This window comes from Protopterus annectens, chromosome 5.part0 (genome assembly GCF_019279795.1).
Source record: "Protopterus annectens isolate FY-2018-M chromosome 5.part0, PAN1.0, whole genome shotgun sequence".
Taxonomy (NCBI): domain Eukaryota; kingdom Metazoa; phylum Chordata; order Ceratodontiformes; family Protopteridae; genus Protopterus; species Protopterus annectens.
Genome location: NC_056735.1, coordinates 624,657,460 through 624,673,813, shown reverse-complemented (window position 1 = coordinate 624,673,813; position 16,354 = coordinate 624,657,460).

Genomic DNA, 16,354 nt, shown 5'->3' with positions numbered 1-16,354 from the left:
GGGCAGGGTGACATGCCCTGTATTGGCCAGTATTAACACTCCATACTTTCTATTGGTGGCCAGTATGCATTGTACTACACACATTTTGGAACTTGAGTATGCATGTGTGTGTATGACACGGATTGACAGTGTGCTGTGGGTGATGCTGTTGTTGCTATCTGTCATTGGTTTGCATTACTAAGGTTAACACTGTCCCAGCTGCATAATCCTTTATTAATGCACACTGTTCACCTACAGGGTTGCATGGACCATGCTATCACAAATGCAAGAAATTCTCACTTATACAGTAAAAGTGCATTAGTCTCATGGACCCCTGCCATGAACTAAATATATAATAGAAGGTGTGAAGTTGTACCAAAACAGTTACATACCAAGAAGGGATAACCTCTCTGGTCAGTATCATTGGGAAAATACAATCCCTCAATAAACATACAAGGCAAGTTTCAAAATACAAAATGGCAAGGATACCAAAGACAACACCAAAGCTTTCTTCAGTGTTGTTCATAATCTACAGGTACAATCTCAGATTGGGTCACAGTTAATGTAAATGGTCACAAAGTTTACTTATCTGACTGACATTACCAATTCCTTGTCAGACAGTTTGAATGCGGATTTCACCACCCTGTCATTACACAAAGGCCACATTTCCAGACCTGAAGAATGTAAAACCTGATGATTCACAGACACTCTAGTTAAAACATCTCTTTAACAAAGTACACACCACAGTGGCAATGGTACTAGACCGTGTCCCTGGCTGTGTCATACACAAGCTGACATATGAAGTCACCACTCACCTAAACGCTCTGTCCAGATGCAGCCTCTATACATGTTACATACTTGTGGCATGGCACACGGTAATGGAGTTCACAGTCCACAAGGATTGAGCTACAATGTCTTCTTCTTCTTCTTCTCCTTTTGGATGCTCCCATTAGGGGTCACCACAGTACATCATTTCTTCCTGGTCTCTGCATCTTGCACTATCACACCATCCACCTGCATGTCCTCTCTCACCACAGCCATAAACCTCATCTTAGGCATTCCTCTTTTCCTGTTACCTGGCGGCTTCATCCTTAGCATCTATTTCACAATATACTCTGCATCCCTCCTCAGCACATGTACAAACCAACTTAATCCTGCCTATCTGCCATGGTCTACTAACTTTCAAATCTGGCCTGACCCTCCAATATATTTATTCTTAAACCTGTCCACCCTCATCCCACCCAGTGCAAATGTTAACATAAATTGATTAAGGGTAGAACTACAACAGGTCCTGGAAACTCTCACCCTATAAGCCAGACCAATGTTATCTGGAAGGCTATGGAGCACAGCATTATAGAACTCATTAACAGAGACATTATGAACCTGCAAACAGTGCACCATACCCACTTAGGTTCTCTAAAGACCAGATCATGGCTCCTACACCTAGTAGACTTCAAGCCAGTCAACAAGGCTAAAGGTGAGGGAAGGGAGGTCAACACAGCTAAGCTAAAGCTCACCAGCAAATCATACCTATCCCACATACTGGTATTAGACATAACCTCAACAGACTGACCATAAACAATTGTTAGATGATGGCTTGACAACTGATGCACAGATGTAGGACACACAGTAACATTTGCAGCCTCCATGTACTATTCTATGCCAGTAACAAGTGGTATTCACCTGCACTCAGTCCTGGGTCCACTTCTGTTTGGCATATAGCTTTCTTAGGTACAAGCAAACACAGTAGGGATATGTCTGCCCACGTTTGATGAAAATGCATACTGTGGGCTATACTTCATTCTCCAGATGACACACACATCCTCCAAAAGGGTATCATACAGGTAGATACCTGGTGTCAAACTCATGCTGTAAAGCTATAAGCCTACGAAAGCATAGTTATCCACTTTTAGAAAACAAAGTATCCCCAGAGTACCACATAGGTAGTAGCCCCCAAAATGTGGAACAGGTACTAATGTATACATAGAGCCATGTGTTAAGTCATCTCTCCTTTGATAATCACATTACCAAAGGGTTTTGGAAATCCCTCTGTAGAACACATAAGCAATAAAGGGTTTGCATGCAGAGCCACAGCGGTTGTTGCACACCTATAATGATTAGTCATCTTTGCCAGACTTTGCTTGCTTTGAAACAGGTTTCAAATATACCTCAAGCATAAACCCTCACTCACACTCTTCAATAGAAACCGTGATGAGTGGATGTAAAACGGAAGCCATAGCCCAGGGATCACTGCAGTGGCTAAGCTTGTCACAAGCATACAGAAGTGACCTAAGGTCTGCAAAGCACCTTCATGCCCTGGCAAAGATAACACGTGTTCATGGAGAAAGCAGAGTACCCACCTATGAAATACTTGAGGTCACATGTATGTATATGGATTTGCCCCACAGCTACCTTACATGTGTAATGCACATACAGTTGTCATTGTGATATGTCATACACTACAAAAATCAAAACCCACTCCACATTGGCCAATGGTGTCACACACCTGGAGCGCAGACAGCAAGTGTGAGATTCAAACTCTTTCCTAACTACATTATGATAGTACAGCAGTATACATTTACACGAGACGCTATACACATTACTGGGATTTCACCTTTCCACAGGTATATTTGTAGGATGGTGACATCCTCAGACTTGACAAAGATGAGTATACCACTTTTAAGGTGTGTGAGTAGTCTCCAAAAAGGTTGCTCCTCCCCAGGGAGACACACACAGTTGGCAAGTGCTGTGTTCTTAATCCAAACTAAGTATGTCTTTACACTTCAGCAAGCAATATGGAGTTACAGGGTGCAATACAGACATTACTTGCTGACAGTTTGCACAAAGGTTTTTTTCACATTTGCTAACCTCAGCAGGCTTATCATACTAGGTTTATTGTGAGTGTATTGTATGCATAGGCCTTGACCATATCATATATGGGACCATATCATATATGGGTTGATGCACCACATGCTGGCACACACAGGGTCAAACCTTGAGTAGCATCTTACCTTCACCTATATGATACAGCAATATAACAGAAAGATGATAAACTTCAACAATTGGCTGAGCTTTTGGTGTCATTCAAAGGGGATCCAGTCTCTGTCTGCCTGTGATGACATGATAGACAAGCCTTGTTGCTTCACTACAGATGGTTTGCAGCTGTCTCCCCTATGCTTCTGAATACTGGCCAAGGCTCGTGCTGTCCCTATATTACCTTTTTTAGGCAAGGCTCAAAGGTTCATAAGTTCATAGGTAGGTACTAGTCTATCGGCCCTGGGGCCTATACAAGGCCAGCCAAAAATGTACCCTGGCTTTTGCCACCCAAGAAATTTATTTTCCTGTGCCACTGTCAAGCAGAGACACAGAAGTGATCCCCAGGGTGAATTTCTTATTTCCCATCCAATAATCAAGAATTTTCTTGAAGAGTGCTAATGAGGAGCTTTGTTTGATATAGATAGATAGTTTTTTTCTGGAGTATGTGAAGTCTGTGGGACAGGAATCTATCCTTCTGGCATGTTCTGTTTATTGTGGTGACAAGGTTTAGTTCCCTAGACCGTGTAGGTTCATAGGTAGGTACTAGGCTATCTGCCCAAGGGCATTTATAAGCCTAGTCAGAATGTGTTGGCTTTTGCCTCCCTTTTAAATTAGTTTCCTGGGCCTCTGTCTAGCAGGGCCACTGAAGTGATTCCAGGGGTAAATTTACAATTTCCCATCCACTCATCATGATTCCTCTTGAAGAAAGTCTGCAAGGGGCTCTGCTTAACATCAACTGGGATTCTATTCCAGAGTGAGGGAAGTCTCTGGGGCAGGAATCTATCCCTCCAGCACATCCTGTTTATTGCTTTGCTGAGGTTTAATTCACTGGAGAGTGGCTCTAAGAGATTTGTTTTTCTTGAGGTGGAGTATGTCCATTAATTCCGGGTTGGACATGGCCTTATACGTCAGGCATAGATCACCTCTGAGCAGGCAGTAAGCAACCGAGTAGAGCTGGAGTTTCTTTAGTCGAGCTGCATAGGGCATCTCTTTGAGGCCCATGATCCTCTTGGTGAAGTACTTCTGTGGTCTTACCAGCTGTTGCATGTGCCAATTAAGGTACATACCAAATGGGGCATTGTACTCTATTATGGGCCTAATGAGTGATGAGTAGAGGGGCACAATGACCTCTCTTGATCTAGAGGTGAACCCTTTCATGATTAGGTGGGCTACATAGATGGAATATCTAACCACTTTGCCAATGTGATTATCAGAGGACAGATTACTATCTACCTGGGTCCCTAGGTCCCAAATTAAATTTTCCGTACCTAGTGGATTACCACCTATGTGGTAATTCGTGGGCCCTTTGTTTTTTCCAAAGGAGATGACTATGCATTTTATGGCATTCAGCTTGAGGCCATGGTTTTGACACCAGGTATCTGTCTCTGTAAGACCCTTCTGGAGGATGTCTGTGTCAGCCAGAGAGTCGATTATGGCCCCCAGTTTACAGTCATCTGGGAACTTGGTCAGCCATTGTCCTCCCATGTTTGCCTGTACCTCAGAGAAGTATATACTGAACAGGAGGGGTCCCAGGACCGAGACCTGTGGGATTCCACTTGTGACTGGTTTAGAGTCAGACATGGCACCTGCAACTCTGACCATGTGTGTTCTATCCGTGAGCCAGTTGGCCACTCATCTCATGACATAGGGGTTAATGTTCAAGCTGGTAAACTTGTCTATGATGCCAGAGTGGGGAATGGTGTCAAAGGCCTTAGTGAGGTCCAGGTAGGCTGTGTGGACTACCTTCCCTTCATCTATGGCCTTGGTAACTGTTTCAAAGAAGTCAACTAGGTTTAGGAGGCAGGATCTGCCTTTAACAAAGCCAAATTGGGTAGGGTCCAGCATCTGGAGGTTCCCAATGTCTCTGTTTATGAGTTCCATGATAATTTGCTCCATAACTTTGCAGACCAGGCTGGTCAGGCTTATAGGGTGATAGTTCCCAGGTTCTGTTGTGGCACCGCCTTTGTGGACTGGGATGACTGTTGCTGTATGCCATTCTTTGGGTACATAGCCAGTGGTAAGATTGAGTCTGAACAGTGAATGTAGGCAAGGGTTTAGTTCCTTTTGGAGCTGATGTAGGACACAGCCTGGGACACCATCCAGTTCCATTGATGCTGTGTTCTTAGCTTTGGAGAGGGCTGTTTTTACCTGCATGTCCATTAAGTCTGGGGCTCTGCATTCTTCTGCGATGGACACGGGCCCTTTTGGGGTGAGGGGGGTGAAGTTTGCACTGAACTTGTCCACCAGAATGTTGGCAATGTCAGTTGGTTCAGTGTATTTTTTTGCCATTTTCCAGTAACTGAAAGCATATCTAAGAGTTGCCACCAAAATGTTTGATATAGCTAAAGAAGGCTTTGTGGTTATCTTTAGATTCCTTGGCAATTTTTCTTTAGAAACTGGACTTGGATTATTTTATGAGCGATAGTAGTTTCTTGCTAATAATGATCAGTGATGCCTTCCTTTTTGGAATTTTGCTCTATCATGTTTTAGTTTCCTCCTTCTGTTGTATAGCTTATTGATGGGCAAGGACCACCAGATTGGTTTCTTCTTTTTGGAGGAGTGAGTCTTGGTTTTAATTGGGATGGCTCGATCCATGCATCCCTGTAGATGCTCATAGAATGCACATGTAAAGGATTCTGCAGATTGGATAGCATTATCCTGTAGCAAGGGGGCTTTGAAACTTTCCACTTCGGTCTTGAGAAGTGTGAAGTTTGCTTTTCAAAAGTTTTTCACAGTGGTTTTGTTGACTGGGGGGAGGGTCAGGATGTGGATGTCCAGTGTGATTACTTCATGATCTGATATTACAAGCAAGGGGATTACCTCTGGTGTGGAACATTGATCCCCCATGTTGGTGATGATCAGGTCCAGTATGTTGTCACCTCTAGTGGGCGTGGTGACCAGCTGTTCCAGGCCATTTGAGTTTATAAACTCTAGGAAGCATTGGGCAAAGGACTTTGTACTCGAGTAATTCTCCCAGTCACTGTTTGGGTAGTTGAAATCTCCTCATATCATGGTGTTTGGTAGGACCTTTATATTTCCCAGTGTTCTCAGGAATACTGAGTGAGGGTCCTGAGACAAGGTATGTGATCTGTAGCAGGCTACGATCTGATAAGCAGCTTTGCCCAATGTTAGTTGCACTTGCATGGTCGCCAAGGCCTCATGCTGTGCCACTAACCTGGAGGTGTGGGTATCCTTTATGAAAATGGATACACCCCCTCCTTTTGTATTTCAGTCTGGGTTTTGGGGCCGACGCTCAGAGGGATTGGGATTTCTTTAAGTGGAGCATGTCCAACAGCTCTGTGTTTGACATAGCTTTGTATGTTAGGCAGAGATCACCTGTGCGTAGGCGATATGCGACAGAGTAAAGCTGTAGTGTTTTGAGACGGTCTGTGCATGGCATGTATTTGAGGTCACTAATCCTCTTTGTGAGGTATTTCTGCAGGCTTTCCAGTTGTTGTAGATGTCTTGTGAGGTACATAGCAAAAGGGGCATTGTACTCTATAATGGATCTAATGAGTGATGAGTAGAGGGGAACAATGACCTCTTTTATTCTGCATGAGACACCTTTTGTGATGAGGCGTGCCACATAGAAGGATTTCCTGACTAATGTGGCAATATGATTATCAAAGGAGAGTCTACTGTCCACCTGCATCCCAAGGTCTCTTATCACACTTTCAGTGTTAAGTATACTACCACCTATGTTGTAGTTCATGGGTACAGTGTTTTTACCAAAGGGGATGACAATGCACTTTTTGGCATTGAGCTTGAGGCCATGGCTTTGACACCAGGCATCTGTCTCAGTGAGGCCCTTTTGTAGGATGTCCACATAGTTAGTAGTCTTGATTATGGCTCCTAGTTTGCAGTCATCTGGGAACTTCATTAGCCAGAGACCTTCCATGTTAACCTGTACTTCAGGGAAGTAGATACCAAACAGGACAGGACCCAGGACTGAACCCTGTGGTACTCCACGTGTCACCGGTCTGAAGTCGGACTTGGAGTCTGCTACTTTCACAGTGTGGGTTGTGTCAGTGAGCCAGTTGGCAACCCATCTTGTGACATAAGGATTTATATCTAGCTTAGTGGGTTTATCCATAACTCCAGAGTGGGGGATGGTGTCGAAAGCTGTGGCAAGATCTAGATAGGCTGTGTGAACCACCTTACCCTTGTCTACGGCTTTGGTGACTGCTTCAAAGAAGTCTATCAGGTTTAGGAGACATTCTCTGCCTTTTACAAACCCAAAATGGTTGTGGTCCAGAATTTGGAGATTACCAATGTCTTTGTTTATAAGTTCCATGATGATACGTTCCATGGCCTTGCAGACCAGGCTCATCAGGCTAATGGGGTGCTAGTTCCTGGGGTCCATGGTGGCTCCCCCCTTGTGTAGTGGGATAATCGTTGCTGTGCACCATTCAGCAGGTAAAAAGCCTGAGGTGAGGCTATGATTGAACATGGTACGTAGGTGTGGTGCCAGTTCATGTAGAATGCAGCCTGGGATGTAATCTGGTCCCATGGATGCTGTGTTCCTGGCTTTAGAGAGTGTTTTTTACCTGTGCAGCCATGAAGACAGCAACTTTGCATTCTTCTGGTATAGAGATGTGCTCTTTCATGGATTAGAGGGGGGTAACGTGAGCACTGATCCTATCTGCCAGGCTGTTGGCAATATCAGTTGGGTCTGCATATTTAGTACCATTGTGCTGTAACTCAGAGCAGATCTGAGTGTTGCCATTGAGATTCTTGACATAGCTATAGAATGCTTTGTGGCTGTCTTTAGAATCAGTGTCAGCTTTGTTTTCGTAACTAGCTTTGGAGGATTTCATCAGGGATTGCAGCTTCTTCCTAAGGCTGACCAGGGAGCTCCTCCACTCATGGGATTTTACGATGTTTTGCAACAGTTTCTTCCTTTTGTTGTGCAGTTTGTTTATGGCAGGGGACAATCAGATTGGCTTCCTTTTCTTGGAGGATAGCGTCTTGGTTCTGTTTGGGCTAGCACGATGCATGCACTCATGTAAGTGCTTATAAAGTGCAATTGTGAAGGATTCAGTAGTTGTAACAGTATCGTCCATCTGCATGGGTGTCCTGAAGTTCAGCACTTCTGTCTTAAGAAGCATGAAGTTGGCTTTGGAGACATTTTAATGGGGGGTGGGTCCAGAATGTGGATATGTTGGGTAATTAGCTTATGGTCAGATGGGACCAATGAGGCGTTGACTTCAGGTGTGGAACACCGGTCACTCAGGACAAACCAAACCCCATAACCAACACAAATAACCACAAAGTTAGCTAAATGCTACTCATTGCCAGAAGTCTCAGCCTCCAGATGCACACAGTCGAGGCACATCTCAGTATGGAGAATATTGATATCTGTGCAGTAACAGAAACCTAGTTCAAGGATCCAGAGAGCACACCAGCACTACCAGGATACTACTCATTCCATACCTTCCAGCATCAGGACCTGGATCATAGCACATAGGGTGAGGATGTATCCATATTCATCAAGGATACCTACACCTTTCTCTACATGCTCTGTACAGGATATGTACCCAGAGAATGTTGCACAGCAACGTTCTTCACACTCCACAGGGGTGGGGCCACAAAAACCCCTTGGCATTCATGCTCTATGAGCCTGACAAATCTGATCTTTTAGGCAATGGAGCCAATCATAATGGAAGTCAACAATAAAGAGATTGTGAACCTTCACGCAGTTGAGCACACCCAGTTTGGCTTCATCATATGCAGATCACACCTCCTGAACTGGGTGGATTTCTTTGAGACCGTTACCCAGGCTACAGATGATTGAAATGAGCTCAACACAGCCTACCTATACCTCACTACAGCCTTTGACACCATTCCCCAGTCAGGTATCATAGATGAACTCACCAACCTGGGCATGAATCTATACATCACAAGATGGATTGCAAACTGGCTCACAGATAGATCCCACAAATTAAGAGTTGCTGGCTACGTCAGACTCTACACCAGTAACAACTGGTGGCCCCTAGGGTTCAGTCCTAGGGTCCCTACTGTTTGGTATAGTCTTCTCAAATGTACATGCCAACACAGGAGGGTTGTGGTTGACTAAGTTTGCTGAGAACTGTAAAGTGTTTGCCATAATAGATTCCCCGGATGACACAAATATTCTCCAGAAAGGACTCTATGAGACAGATGTGCGGTGCCAGAATCATGGCCTCAAGCTCAATGTGGAGGAATGCATAGTGATCCCCTTTGTTGAAAACAAAGTACACACAAACTACCACATAGGTGTTACCCCCTTAAAACTGACAAGGTAATAAGGGATCTGGGGACACAAGTAGATAGTCTTCTTTCCTTTGACAACCATGTTGCCAAAGTGATTGGGAAATCCTATGTGGCCCACCTAATCAAAAAGGGTTTGCATCAGGATCTGAAGAGGTAGTGGTGGCCCTCTACTGTTAATTCATCAGACCCATCATTGAGTACAATGCACCATTTTGGATGTACTCGACTACGCATATCCAGCAGCTGTAGAGACCACAGAGGTACCTCACCAAAAGGATTACTGGCCTCAAACAGTTGTGTTATGCAACACAACTGGTAAAACTAAATCTGTTCTTCGTTGTGTACCACCTACTCAGAGGCACACTCTGCCTAGCATACAGAGCCATGTCCAACACATGACTGCTGAGCATGCTCCATCTACAGATAACAAAACTGAGTCACCCTACACACTCCAGGGATATGAACCTCATTACAACAATGAATACAACATGCTGGTGGGATAGAGTACCATACAAAACACCAACGTTGAGCAATAAACCTTTATAACAACACAAAGCTTTCAGGTTATACACCCTTTTAACAACACAAAGCTTTCAGGTTATACACCCTTTGAGTACCATCCCAGACACTTGCCTTACTGTGGAACAGAGTACCAATGTACATCAGACAGAACCCCTCGCTGACACTCTTTAATAGGAACCTTGATGAGTGTATGGGAAACAGACAATTCATGCCAGGCATCACATCAGCAGCCCCACTAGAAAGGGGCTTAGGGTACTAACTATTAGAACGAGGGCTTGGGAGACTACCCAATGGGGTGGTGAAAGCTGCACAACTTGCCTAGGCTAACATATGCCTTCGTGAAGATAGGTTCATAGGTATGTAGAAGACTATGTCACAGGTACATGTCTACAGATAGTAGATGTGTACTTCATTGTACCATCATGTTGTACAGCAGGCACATGGACCACATATACTGTAATACTGACAGATACTGGTGGCTGTTATTTACACTGGGTGAGATGTGCATCTCATGCCTTTTGTGCCATTGGGATGTGTGCTAGGAGGGACAGTCCTGGATGGCTCCCTGTCATGGTCACCCTCTTACACACATCTCTGCCCATCCATCTTCGACTTATTATACTGTGTTCCCCTACATATATATATATATGTATATATATATATATATATATATATATATATATATATATATATATAGGTACATAGGTAGGTAATAGGCTATCTGCCCAAAAGCATATATTAGTATGACCAGAGTGTGCAGCTATCACCACCCATGGAGTTAGTTCCCTAGGCCTCTGTGTATTAGACCTGATGAAGTGATCCATGGTATGACAGTTCAGTTTCACATACACTCATCAAGGCTCCTCTTGAAGAGTGTCAGTGAGAGACTCAGCTTAATGTAGGTTGGGAGGGAGCCTGTTCCAAAGAAAGGGAAGTCTGCGAGCTAGTAATGTATCTCTCCAACATGTTCTCTTTATTGTTGTGATGATGATATCCCTAGAGCATGTAGTACAGTGAGCTTGGGTTTACTTCAGATAGCACATGTACATCAGTTCTGCATTGGACATGGACCTATCTGTTGGGCAGAGATCACCTGAGTAGACAGTATGCAACAGAGTACAGATTTAGTTAAATTCAGTCTTGTTGCATGGGGCAACTGTTTGAGGCCAGTAATGCTCTTGTTGAGGTACGTCAGGGGTCTTTCCAGCTGCTGAAGGTGCCTAGTCAGATTCATTGCAAGTGTGTTGTGGTACTCTATGATGGGTCTGATGACTAATGAGTAGAGGGAACCTCCTTTGACCTACATTCAAAGACCATGTCAGTTTGTGGGAACATATAGCATGATTTTCTAACCACTTTGTGAATGTGTTTCTGGAAGTAGTGATGGCTATTCACATGTGTCCATAGATCCCTTATTATTACCTCCATATTTAGGGTGTTGGCACCTATGTGGTATTTGTATGACTGTAGCTCGAGGTCATAAGTTTGACACCACATCTGTCTGACTGAGACCCTTTTTAAGGATGTCTCTGTTGTCCCAAACATCGATTATGACAACCTTTTTGCAGTCATCCACAAACCTTGCTAAACATAGCCCTCATGTGTTTGACTGTATTTCTGAAATGTATACACCAGACAGGAGGAGTCCCAGGACTGAGCCATGGGGGACAGCAGTTGTTCACAGCTTGAACAGGAGACCACAATTCTTACCTTGTGGGATCTGTGCCTCAGTTGGCAATCCATCATATGACATACGTGTTTATGCACAGGTTATTGATTTTGTGGATACGACATGTGTGTGGGATGTTGGAAAAGGGCTTTTCAAGGTCTATGTAGGCCATGTTTAGCTCATTTCATTGATGTATGTCCTGGGTGACTTCCTTGAAAACTGTTTAGCAGGTTTAGGAACCATGATCTGCCCCTGACCAAACCAAAATGGGTAGGGTTGGGTGTTTGTAGGCTCTCAATAGCTCTGTTTATGAGTTCCATACTGATGGACTCCATGGCCTTGCACATCAGGCTTATTAGGCTTATAAGACAATAGTTCCCATGGTCTGTTGTGCACCAACACTCGTGGAGTGTGCCAAACGTTGCTGTAACCCATTCAACAGTTTCATATCCTGTACAGACGGTGAGTCTCAACAGACTGTTCAGGTGCAGGGTCTGTTTGTTTTGGAGTTCACATATGACACAGCCAGGGAAACCATGTTATCCCATACACGCCATGTTTTTTAGGTTTGGAAAGAGCTGGTTAGCCATTGTATATGTGTTTTCTGGGTTTTCACAATCTCCAGGTATGGTAATGGGCCCTTTTGTCAGTGAGAAGGGGGTAAATATGTATGAATCTGTCTGACAAGATGTTGGCTATGTCAGTCATGTACATGTATTCATTTACAGTTTGACTGACTCAGAACATATGTGAGTTTACATTGATATTTATGACGTAGCAAAAGAAAGCTTCATGGTTCTCTGTGGACTCTTTGTCCATGGCTTGGATAATGTTAGGAGTGCTCATTGTTTCTTGATGATACTGATCAGAGATTTATTGATCTTCTTTGGTTTTTCACTTTCTTTGAACAACTTAAGTACTTGGAGTACATAGTTTGATTATGACAGGAGTCCAATATATTATATGGGTCTGTTTTCATATCAGTGTGTGCATAAGGCAGGATTGGTGAATAGTGACAAGCGTCTGGAGTAAGAACTGCAACTGCCAGATATGTGTGGCCCACTGCTGTACTCAGACATGGCCTAAGTGTGTGAGCAAGCCCAGTATGACCATTCAGTATGTTGCTGACTGAAATTTGCTAAATTTGTTTATGTGTGTGAGCATGCCCAGTATAAGCATATATACTATATGTGTGTGAAAATCAAGTTGGTTTTTACTTCAGGGCTCACCTTTGTGTTGTACATTGACAGGAAGCACGCTGTGCCTGCAGGGCTACCATGAGTCACTTTGCATAGACTTATCAACATTTCTACATACAGTGGGGACAGCTATTATTTGTACATTTCTACACGGGGGGGCACACCTGATTGTTACTGTGGGTGTACATAGGATTAGGGGTTCACCTGACACTTATACACATTTGCTAGGCCTGCATTGCTATGTCAGGTACTCCATTTCAGTCTGTACTGTTGCCTATCATACTGGCTTGAGGCATACCACTGTACTACAGACCTTATCTTCCAATTACACGCATATTAGTTTGTGACTTCATAGCCTACCCAACCCACATCACACTGCCAGGCCTGCTGTTATCTGTCCGCATAGGTCTGGGGGGAGGTTACTCATATGCCTCTTCAGAGGGCATGATACAGCATTTGTTTGTGTTTGCATTTGTCTACATTTGTCCTGCTGGCTTTGACTGTTAGGTATGTGACCCCCCCCTAACTGGTATGTGTGAGTGAGTTAAGTTGTGTCTGTGCCAGTGAAATGCTGTCATGGATTAGTGGTTCAGTACTGTGACTATAGTGCACAGTATCCTGAGTTCAAGCCCTGTCACTGCTTTTTATTTTCCTGCTGGGCAGACCAGACCGCTTAAGAAACAGTAAAGCAGGTGTGAGCATGTTTACCCAACTTTGCTCAACTTTGCCCAACCTTGCCCGACTTTGCCCAACATTGCCCAACATTGCTCAACGTTGCCCGAAGTTGCGCTGGTTAGCGCAGTGCGCAGCTACATGCAATTGCATTTAAATATGCTCAATACTGGTAAAATGTGCTTAGCAGTGCTTTATATTGCTTAAAATAGGGCACTCATGCCTCAGGTGGTGCTGCAGGGCTGCCTATGTCAGATGCACATAGTACACTCCCTATACATGTTTGAAAACAGGTAGTGTCAAGTTAGGCATCCCTTTTACTGCATGTGCGAGTTAGAGAGAGGTGTCATTTCCAGGGTTCCTACTGAGTCAGTGTATGTGCTATGCATTGCCTCTTTGCCAAGGCCAGGGAATACTGAGCACGCCTCCTTCTGCCTACTGGGGCAGGCTCAGGTTGTTCCTCCTCCGAGTCACGGTGTGCCTGTGCAGGCCTTGGCAATGGTGGGGGGCTGTTTGGCCCTGCCCCATGCTGTTCCTGCTGCAGCTGTTTTCGCAGGATCATATTGTGTAGCATGACACATACCATGACAATTTGGGTACATGTAGCTGGTGAGTACTGCAAGACTCCACCAGATGTGTCCAGGCACCAGAACCGTGACTTGAGCGTCCCAAACACACTCTTAATAATGTTTCTTGTTTGTGCATGTGCCTCATTATGGAGTTCTTGTTCGGGTGTGTGTGCATTTCTGATGGGTGTCATCAGCTATGGCTCCAGTGTGTATCCAGCATCCCCCACTAGCTGACCATCAGCAATGTCCCCATTGGCAAATCTCTGGTACAGCTGCGTCAGATGCCAGATGTGGGAATCATGATAGCTTCCAGGGCAGCCAGCACACACATTCATTATTATGCCCTGGGCATTGCACATGACCTGGCATTTGATGGAGGGGAAGCCCTTGTGGTTGATGTAGACCCTACCCCGCTCACCGGGTGGTGCTTTGATGTATATGTGTGTGCAGTCTATTGTACCCATTACCTCAGGGTATTCTGCTATTTGGTGGAAAAGACGCATATTGCTGGCCAGTGCCTCATGGGAATTGGGGAAATATACGTGCTCACCGACATGTGCTGACATGGCATCCAGGAACTGGTGCAGTACCCTGGATGCTGATGCCTGTGAAATCCCCATCATATCACCAGTTGGTCTCTGGAAGGTACCTGTAGCTAGTATTCTTAGGCCAACACATACCTTGGTATCCACTGGGATGGGTTCCCCTCTGTTGGTTCTGTGTGTGAGGTGTGGCCGGCACAGCTCAACAATTTGCTGCAGGAGGTCTCTGTCCACCTTATAGAGCTCCACTATCCCCAGCACATGTTGCCCCTGGTAGGTTACCCTGGGTCTGTGCACTCTTCTCCGTCTCCTCACTGTGGGTTGCTCAGCAGCATTCACAACATCACCACCATCAGCACCTTGCACATGTTGGTTTATGATAGCAAGAGCAGCCCCTAACATTTTGTCTGACTTAAGCTTTTTAAGTTTTCAGTCTTTCTATCCTGCAGTGTTGCAGAGTTCTTGGGGAAAAAACAGGGGAGACTGCTGCTTGCAGAGTTTAAATTACTGGGCTGGGCTGGGCTAGTCTGCTGCCTGTGTAATTGGCTGATTCTGATATATTTCACCTGGTAGCTCTGCTAGTTCTCCTTGGTTAACTTCCTACTACTTCTTTTCCTTCCTTTTCCCTTTCTGTTTCCACCCAGGGCAGCGCTGCGCAAACAAGCGCAAACACATGCACACGGGTGCACACGTGCGCACACGCTGTGTGCCCGTTTGAAGAAATTTCAGATATTTTCATGGCGTACAGCTTTGGTTTCTGGTTTTCAAAAAGGACAACTGTAGACATGCTTCTTGCAATCCTGAGGAACTCAGGGCAAACACAAGACACTGTGCTCCAATAAGCATACAGCCTTTCTGACATATCCCCTCATGATGTCACCGGTCTTCTACTCTACTACTCACCTACTCCTACACTTACACTCTTGGGACATGGCTCACATGCTGGGGAAAATTGGGATTCACTATCCTTATAATCATTTGCATAGGATTGCCTACTAATGCTTGGTTACATCTCTCACACTGAGCTTCCCCCCCTTAGCAAACAGTACTCAGTGGCCATGTTCTCTTCAGCCTACCATTCACCTGCATGGCAGGATAAGCTTTTTAGTGAAAATGCCTATTTTTGGCTATTTTGAAATTATTTTCTTGTTTTTTTAAGCGCCTCACATTTGCGCGGCGATGTGCTATGCTTAAACATCGGCGATCGGGGAAACAAAAAAATTGATTTTAATAATTTTAAACATTGAAATATGTCAATGGCCTTATATGTGGCCATAGGCATGCTTCTTCAACTGGATGCATCCTTTATTTGGAGCTGTCATAGCTCCGTTTAGCTATTTGCAGGCTGGTACTCCATTACCAACGGAGTACATTTCTGTAGATAACACTACTCTTCCACGGACAGGTTAGTGTTTCCTGGATTGCAAATTTACCTCATTTGCATAGCTTTCAGGATCAAGTGAAGTAATTTGCATACCATGATGCTGTCCATGCAAGAGTAGCTTTAGAAGCTCTCATGCATGCCCCTACCGGCTGTTGCTGGATCACTCGGCAGACATATTGACTGTCTGGCATTTTACTGTACTCTACAACTCCATGGAAGCTTTCATAAATCTGGTCCTTTATCTTACAGTTCTGGTTGCAACCAGAGAAAAAATGTCTGGGAAACCAAGTTTTAGGAAGCCTTCTTTATTGTCTCTAGCAGGGAGCTAATTGCTACTCTGGAAGGTAGACGTTTTCAATTGTTTTATGATTTCCAGGAGCTGCAGCAGATCTGCGCAAACTTCTATCTGTGTGTATGGTAACATATAGGTACTAAAATCCTGACAGCTTCTAGTGCTAGTGATAGTGTGGGAAACAGAGTCAGATGACAAGATATGATGTCATTCTGTAAGTTATCCCAGAAATAATATT